The sequence below is a fragment of the Cynocephalus volans genome, chromosome 10 (genome assembly GCF_027409185.1).
Source record: "Cynocephalus volans isolate mCynVol1 chromosome 10, mCynVol1.pri, whole genome shotgun sequence".
NCBI lineage: Eukaryota > Metazoa > Chordata > Mammalia > Dermoptera > Cynocephalidae > Cynocephalus > Cynocephalus volans.
This window is the reverse complement of record NC_084469.1, coordinates 81,717,428-81,726,857: the sequence shown is the minus strand read 5'-3', so window position 1 is coordinate 81,726,857 and position 9,430 is coordinate 81,717,428. Positions and strand designations below refer to the sequence as shown.

The window sequence follows — 9,430 nt, the reverse complement described above, 5'->3', positions numbered from 1 at the left end:
TCATAAGAATGCAACTTTTGCTTAAGGAGAGGTTATACTTTAGATAATGAGTATAGTTTGACCAACTTAGCTTTTCACTTATTGTACTTTGGAATGTCACATTGTTAATTTTACTGATGTTAGTAGTTTCCATTGTTTAAGCTATACTTAGCCATAGATAACTTTTGTAACACAGCCCATGTCTTTGTGTCCTTTTGTAATGATTGAATCAACTGAATTTTCTTGTGAAACTTCCTTGTCTTTACAATCAAAAACAGAAGCTAACTTTGAATCTGGGCTGTACCCAGTTTTCTCCTCCTAATAGAGGAGTTGCTGAGGTACAGTCTCTTTGGACTTCTCATCGCATTCATGGTGCTTTAAGTAATCCTTTCTTCATCTCCATTACACAGTGAGAAGTGTAACACCCTACCCCTCTTACTAGAGAATTTCCAGAGAATTCCTATTTAATCTTAGGAACCCAGCTCCAATGACATGTCCCTAGGGAGACTTTTTCTGACACCCCTGCCACCCCCCCCCATGCTTATACCTCAGGTGACATTTACTTATCCTGCTATGTGGTCCATATACTTACTGGGTTTATCGTTTGTATCCCCCGCTTGACTGTACTCTTTAAGGCCATTGACAGGGCTATATTCATCCCCAGGTTCCAGAACAGGGCTTGCCATGCAGTAGGCATCAATACGTGTTTGCAGAATTAAATTACATACAGTAATTTTAACTTTTCCATGCTCTTCCTCATTTATCCTTCTTGAATTAGTTCTTTACACCATAGAGCTAGGGCTGTGACAGGAGCCACTGAGTCCAAAATAGATTCAGAGTTTGGCTATTTATAGAATCATATGCAACTATTTTCCTGACTTGAAGCTTCTGGTTTTTGTTTTCTGTTTTTTTGTTTTATTTGGTGTTTTTGTTTTTGTTTTCTGTGGTTTTTGTTTTTTTGTTTGACTGAAGGAGAAGGAAAGAATTTTAAGTAGAGAGATTGATTCTGGAAGATTCAGTGGGACATAGCGATGACAGTAATAACTCTTTTAACCTACCTGGCCCCTTGGATTTTGAGCAGGACCCTAGATTGCAATTACTATCTTAGGAGAGACATAAGCTTAGGCAGGGCTGCTGTTGGGGAGGCACAGGGTCGGGAAGGGCCAGCCTGCACCTGTGTGCAGGACCCGGCCCTGCTCAGGGCCCCAAATTTGGGTGGCTTTGGAGAGGTGGAGAATGTATCCCCCCTTCCTCTTTTCCTTGAATGCTCTACAAAGCCATTTTCAAATGAGCAGAGTTGGCTCTATTCCTCCAAGGGCATAGGACCCAGGATTTTGCTGGGCGAAAGATAGAAAAATAAAGTCATATTGTGCTATGGGTTGAATGTCCACCCAAAGTTTATGTGTTGGACACTTGACACCCCCCCCCCATTGTAACAGTGTTAAGAGGGTGGGAAATCTGATTATGATATTTGAAAGGTGGAGCCTTTGAGAGATGATTGGATTGTGAGGACTGTGCCCTCATGAATGGATTAATCCATTCATGGAGTAGTGGGTTAATGGTATAATGGGTTATCAGGGAGTGGTCCCGATGGCTTTATAAGGAGAGCAAGTGAGCATGTTAACTCTCTTGCTCATGCCATTCTTGTCATGTGATATCCTGGTTGCCATGGGACCAGTACAGAGCCCCCACCAAGAAGAAGACGTCACTAATACTAATACTAATACATATTAAAACTTAACCAAGGACAAAACTCAATTGTAAGAGTTTTGCTGACCTGGGTTAAGGTAAGGGTTAAGTTATGCCCTAAGGTAGCGATATGTTTAAACATTCTTCTTTGAAGAAGGCAATGGCCAGATGCAGCCACTTCTCTGGGTTGGTACCTAAATATTTCTAAACATCTGAATAGAAATGGAGATAAATACACAAATTATTTTAATTGTTTTCAAATATCCAGATATATGAATTTGTGCTGGCCTTCAATTTGGCTGCAGAATTTAGTTTTTATTTGTGCTTTATTCCTTCTAATCAATAATAAATAATAACCAGCATTCATTGAACATTTAGTGAAAACTAGATACCATGCTAAACGCCATACACAGATTATCTCATTGAATCTCCTAACAACCCCATGAGGTATTACCCTCATTTTACAGCTGTGGCAGCTGAGACTTAACAAGGTTTTAAATAAGCTGTACAATGTCACATAGCATATAAATATAAATGGTAAAGTCAGAATTCACTCTCAGATGATCTGAGAATAGTACTCGCTCTTTTAACTACCATGTGGTTTTGCCCAAGACCCCTTGGACACCTCCCCAAATGGTCTGAAATATGCCTTGACCCTTTTTCTGTTAAAGCAAGAGAGTGTGTGGAGGGGAATATGGCCTTCCTGAAGTACTGGAGCTTCCAGAAAATCATTTTTATCCCTACCGTGGATATTACCTTGTTACCCTGATTGTCAACCCATTTGGACAATCTCTTTAATGGCCTGGTCCAGATTGTCTTTTGAGTTATGACTGCTTCCCTTGGAGATGTTGGTACAGTGAGACTACATATTCTTCAGCTGATATTAATGTGAGCCACTTAATATGTCAGGCATGAGTCTAAGCACATTACATGTATTTATTTATTTAATCCTTATGACAACCACAAAGATTAATGTCCCCACTTCACAAATAAGGAAACCAAGGCAAAAAGTGATTATGTACTTTTCCTATCTTGGTTGAACTGGTTAATTACTTACTTTACTAAATAATCTTTTCTTTCCTTTCCCCAAAATAGTCAATGGCTTCTGGAACTCCTTAGCTTTTTTCTGATCTGGACTCAAATTACATTTTCAGATTTATTTCCCACTACTTGTCCCCTTCATATGTCCTTGTCTCTAACTAAGTGTTGTTTCACCATTAACAGGACATACCTTATGTTTCTGACCTCCACACCTCTTCTCTTGCTGTTCTCTCTACTTGTACTTCTATCTAAAGTGAGGAGAGTTTTGCAGCACCTGATGGATAATACTCATTATGTACCAATCATATTCTGCTTATGGCATAATTCTTTAGGGCCTTTTTTTGTTTTTTAAAATCATCCCCACTGCAGCTTAATGAGGTCCACAAGAAAACCATTACATTGTGTAATGTTGAATATACTAATGATCCTGATTTGAGCATCACATATTGCACACAGGTATTGATATTTGACTCTGTACCTCATAGCTATGTACAATCAACTATATTTCAGTAAAAAAAAAGAATAGGGCCTTTTTTCCCAGTGAGGCTATGAGTTTCTTGATGGGTGGGCCCAAATCTTAATCACCTCTATATCTCTCTCATAAACAAGCACAGGTGCTAGCACATAGCTATAGGGCAGAGACTGTGATAGCTCATATTTATCCATGTGCTCTTCTACATTTCCCAGACTCCCTTGCAGCTAGGCAGAGTCATGTGACTAGATTTGGGCCAATGGAACATAAGTAAAAGTGATGCAAATCACTTCCAAGCTAAGCTCTCAAAATCATCCTATGCAATCTTTCATCCCTCTCTTTCTCTGCCACCATGGTCTGGGACGCTGCTTTCTCTGATGGCATAGCTACAAGATAGTAATGGCCTGGATCCCTGTGTCACCAGCTGAAGAAGAACTATGCCGGAGAGCCACCCAACCCACACAAGACTTCGTGTGAGTGAGAAATAAACCTTTACTGTGTTAAGCCACTGAGATTTGAGAGGTTTCTATTGCAGGAGCCAGCATTTACACCTTTGACTAATAGATGTGGTACCTTATACCTGTTTCTTGAATGAATTAATACATTAGAGAAACAATAGGGATATCAGACATGTATTTGGCTAAGCAGTATTACTTTTGATAACATATCTTATCTCTACTAACATATCTCCAGGAAAAAAAGAGAAAATGTCATGCCAAAGACAAACCACAAGAACAAATAAAAGATAATCTGCTTTATGCTTCTATAATCAGTGCTTTAAGTCATTATTTATAAATATATCTTTCCTCTTTTTTAAAAAGTATGCTTAATTTTACTAGTAATCAAGAAAACTAAAAGCTATCACGAGAAACTATCAAACCCATTAAATTGGCAAAATTTCTGTCTTAGACCAAGAATGATAAAAGCATACTCTTCTTCCCTACTTTTTAGGTATAGTGGATTCCAGGTTTAAGTGACTATCCAATGACTCCATCCTAGCTTAGACACTTTTTGGACCTGTTAGCTGTGAATTACTTCATGCCTCTGTTGTGCTTTTATTGCTTTATTCTTTGCTCATATTCACAGGGTGAATCCAGTGTTAGGTACTGCAAACCAATGTGGGGCTGTGCAAATCCTCAGGTCTCTGCTTAGCAAGTTCGTAAGTCCACTCTTCTGCATTTTCCCTTTGGTTCAGAGGAATGGTGTTTAATGTAATTTCTTTCCAGGCTACACTAACTTACAAAAGGAAATTTCAGGGTGGTTAGAAACCAGGCTTTCTCCCTGGAACCACTCCAAGTCCATCTTCATAGTGGTCATGGTTCACCTCATGATAGCCCATTACACATTTTCCCATACCAAGGAACAGGTCTTCTTTTAATGTCTTGTTAGTTTGAGAAAGAATCAGAAGGAGAGATTCCTGGAGACTGCCTTTTTCTAGGCTTCTCCCACCTGATCAGTTCTTAGTTTATAAGTCTCTGGAGGACAGGGTTGGTTCATTAACAGTCCATCTGGAATTCAGGAAACAGCTAGAAGTATTTTGAATCTGAGCTCCTTGAATAAAAGCCCCCTGGACATGGACCAGCATAGAGGGAGAGAATTGAATGCATGCATGAATGAATGAATGAATAAAATAGCATATGATATCAGTTTATTGTTTTGCAGTTCACAAACCACTTTGGACCCTTTGTTAGTCAGGGTTCTCCAGAGAGACAGAATGGATATGTTATAAATACGTAAGATGGATTTATTAGGGGAAATAGCTCACATAGTTGTGAAGAAAAGTCCCTGAAAAGACCATCTGCAAACTGGATGCCAGTAGTGTGGCTCAGTCCAAGTCTGAAGGCCTCAAAACCAGGGAAGCCGGTGGTGTCCTTGGTGTAAGTCCTGGAACCCAAAAGCTGAAGAGTCTTGAGCTCTGATGTGCATGGACAGCAGAGAAGAATGTATCCCAGCTCCAGTGGATAGAGAGAGAGATTCACCATTTTTATCTGTTTTTTGTTCTCTCCAGGCCCAGCAGATTGGATGGTTCTCACCCACATTGAGGGTGGTTCTTTCCCTCCCAGTCCATTCAGGCTGTCCTACTAATCTCTGCTGGAAACACCCTCACGGACACACCTAAAAGATGGCTTTACCAGGTTTCTCAGCATTCCTTAATCTAATCAAGTTGACACCTAGAGTTAACCTTCACAGACCCCATATTTGGCTCTCATGGTCACCACATGCACACTAGAATAAAATTCACACTTCTTGCCACAGTCCTCGGGAGACCAAAAATCTCACCCTGCCTCCCTCTCTGACTTATCTCCTGCAACTCTTCCCCTCACCCACCCTTGCAGATGCGCTGGCCTTCTGGTGTTTGTCAGACACACTGAGGAAGTGTGATCTTTGCATGTGCTCTGCCCTCTGCCTGGAATGCCCTCTCTGAGGTGTCTGTCCACATGGTTCAGTCCCCACTCCAGTTCACTTCTCAGCCCAACTATAGTTTCCTCAGAGAGACCTTTCCTGTCCACCCTTTCTGAAAGAGCAGTCTCCACTCTTGTATACCCACTCCAACCTGTGTTCAATCATCTGTAAAATAGGGATCACAGTAGTACATAATGGTTACAAGAAGTAAATAAAATAATTGATGTAAAATGCTTAACACAGGGTCAATCCATAATGAGTGCTCAATAAATATTTGACAACGTTGATGTTGTTGTTATTATATTCTCTGTTCTTCTAAGCACTCTCCTGCAGATTCTACTCTGGCTAAATTTAATCCACAGAAGCTGATGGCAAGTTTAAGTTGGGGAGTCCCTCTACCCCAGTGTTGCTGTGAAAAGAGAATGAAGGAGGCAAGGGGCCAGGATTGAAAGACCACCCACATTTGTCAAGGACATTATAATTTCTAAAGCTGTTCCAATTTTGTCATCAGATTCTTATAGCCTCACTAAGTAGGTGCTTCCATGGGGGAAATTTCTGCCTCTTAGTAGGTGACATGAACGAAATCCAGAGAAGCAAAATGCTTGGCAAAAGACTCCACAGCCCAAGGAAGGAAGAGCAGGGAGATCTGAGTCCCTGAAGTACATTTTTCTAGAAAAATCTAACTCTCCTTGGCATGACTCCCACTCTGCTGTCCCCAGAGCCTACATCTGGGGCAGGGAAGAGGATGTGTTCTCAGCCATGCTGGGGCATTGGCTGATGCTCAGCTCACAGATTCTTTTCCCAAGGACCACGGGAATGGGTTCATGTGCTCACTCACACCGCAGACCAACCTGGCTTCATGTCAATAGAAATGTGTTTAATATCAGTATTTTCTTTGCTTCTGAAAATCATGTTATTTACTAACTGTATTGATTTCAGTCATGTTTATACTGGTGGAAAAGTAATTTTTCTCATTGGAGTCATCTGTATGAAGATGCCAAGGGCCTGGTGGATGCCAAGATATTAGCTAGTTTGCCAGCAGGCCCATCTTTATTAGCAACAACATCTCTCATCAGAAATTCTATTTCTGAGCAATATTAGCTATAAGCTAATATTGACACCTTGAAGCTTGTTGACCATGCAGAGAACAGCCAGAGGGTCTGAAAACAGTTCTAATATGACTCAAAAGGCACTCTGCTCAAGGAGCATAAGGAAAGAGTGGAGTGGGACTCATGCTTTAGACAAGGCTGAGAGGTGGGAAGTTGCTCATCATGGGGACTGCACCAGCAGAAGACTACCACTTGAGTCACGCTATTGGGAAAAGGAGGGCAGGAAGCTGGATGTCTAGGACAATCCTTAATCCTGCAACTCTATGAAACTAACAATCTACGTCTGTGGTTCTAGGATTTGTATATAGAGCAAAGGCCCATAGAATCAAACTCTCCTTGCAAAAACTTAAATAAATACATAAAATTGTATGGAATGCATCTTCAAAATTCCCAGCTTGTCTCTTAACCAGCCCTTCAGTGCCTACCTCCTTGATACTGTCCCCATTGACTGAAGACCCACTATGTAGGGAAGTAGAAACAAGACTGCCTCCCTCCACCCAAATGACCACCTTTTGGATACTTAATGGCAATGGTCCCACTCCTCTAAGTCCTGCTTCTTTCTTTTGGGACTTAAGGGATGAGACACCCACTGGCTTATCTCCCCTAAACCCACCACAATGTGTCCAGTGTCTCTCATTGCTGTGGGTGTCCACAGAGGGATAAAATGCTTATTTTACATTAACAGTTGCTTGGCAAAGATTTACTGAGTACCCACTGAATGTCAGACACTACGCCAGGTGCTGGAGATCTACTGAGGAACAAGACAGAATCTCTGCCCTTGTGGGGCTGCCAATCTAGTGGGGGAAATGGACAACTAGAAAATTACTAGAACAAATACAAGATTACTTCAGAAGGTTCATGGAAAGATTAATATTATCTTTTAATTCTGTTTTTCCATCAACTTTCTGAAGTACCCTCATACATTATTACAAACTGTGCTAGGTTCTCTGAAGCAAAGTGTAAGGGTGTGTAGAGTGACTTGGTCTGGTGGGCATGATATCTGAGCTGAGCTCTCGAGATTGAATGGAAGTTATCCAGGCAAAATGAGAGTGGAGGAGAACATTCCCAACAAAGGTAGCTTCAAGAGATAAGACGGGAGCCGTCAACAAAGGAAAACTAGGGCCAGTGTGGCAGGAACAAACATACAGTCCACCCTGTGCAGCTCAGGGGGGGACTAGCAGTGAATTAGTACAGCCTATTTTTGTTGCCAGTTCAAACTGGCTTATGAATAGAAGAGACAGTATTGGCTCACAGAATTGAGAGTCAAGCGGGGGATTTAATTGCGGCTCCACCAGATCTGGGTGTTTAAACTAGGCCAACAGATGATTGTCTCCCATCTCCTCTCTGCTTTTCTTCTTCATTGGCTTTGTTCATGGTCAAGTCATGCCCACATGGTACCAATATGGCCACCAGCAACTTCATGCCTGCTTCCCACCAGCTGAGCTTCCCCCAATAAAGGGCACCTCTTTTCCAATGATTTCATTAAAAATCCCAGGGTTGATTCTCATTGATTTGAATTGGTCATACCCACCCCAAAGACATTGCAATAGTTCAATTCATTAGTTCTGGGACTGGGAGGTGGGAGAGGATTGCTGTCATTCCCCACTGAGATCACAGCATTGAGAATGGTTCCCCATAGACAGGATGCAGAACAGGCAAAACACCATGTCCACTATCATCACCTTCTGTGTGCTAAATATTATACTTCTATTGTGTCAGTGGAGATTGTTTCGGCAACTCCACATGACAACTCTTTCGGCCTTTTCTAAAGACCTGAGCCCTCCTTGCCCCTGCCCCAGCACATTTCTCCATCCCACTTCTGCTGGATGGCAGCCCAGGCCTTTTCTCCCTAAAAATGTTAACACTTAAGGTTTCTTATCAAACATTCCTACTCATACCAAAGGAATTGTCTATCACAATGGAATTCTGTGTCATGGGAAGATGGAATGTGGGAGTGCCCACTCTAGGAGTCATTCCCTAGCCTGGGAGTGGAAGCTGAGCCTAAGGAGCTGTCCTTGCCAAGGGGATTGCAATGAGATGGAGCATAAAAGGCAGGAGGGATGGCAAGAGAGGACACATGGCCAGTTTGCAACTAGTGGAAATATTGATCCTGGCCAAGGTGAAATTAAAGCATGTGTTATTTAAAAGCTAGGCTTTCCCCTCTGTCTAGAAAATGAGCTAGAGAATGAATTAATAAATGAAGAAGCACAGGCTGGTATGAGGCAAAAAAAGTTCTTTATGGAGGAAATCTCCTTGAGACACAGCAGAAAGGGGAGCCACTTGGAAGGAAACAGGTCAGAAGACTTTGCTCTTGTGCTCGCTTTGGCAACACATATACTAAAATTGGAACGATACAGAGAAGATTAACATGGCCCCTGCACAAGGATGACATGGAAATTCGTGAAGTGTTCCATATTTTTAGGCTATCCTTCTGAAATGAAAGGCAAATAGTATATTTCTCAGACAAACAAAAACTGCAGGAGTTCACTACCACACGGCCACCCTTACAAGAAATTCTCAAGGGAGTACTGGGTTTGGTACCTGAAAAACAACTATCACTACCATAAAAACCCAAGAAAAATCAAAACCCACTAGTGTAATAAAAATGGCATCCATGAAGAGAAAACAAACAAAAAAGGCTATCTACAACCCAAGGAACCAACAAATACAGAAAACAAACAGTAAATAAGAAAGAAAGGAACAAAAGACACCTAAGACATGCAAACAAAAATCAATA

The 9,430-nt window shown here is 41.4% G+C and overlaps 1 non-coding gene across 1 annotated transcript; it reads left to right on the top strand.

The window, feature by feature from the left end:
* The first annotated feature begins 9,006 nt into the window (after positions 1-9,006).
* On the top strand, positions 9,007-9,113 carry LOC134389753 (U6 spliceosomal RNA). The gene has a single exon (XR_010024730.1). It is a non-coding gene; the product is annotated as a U6 spliceosomal RNA (small nuclear RNA).
* Positions 9,114-9,430: the final 317 nt, after the last annotated feature.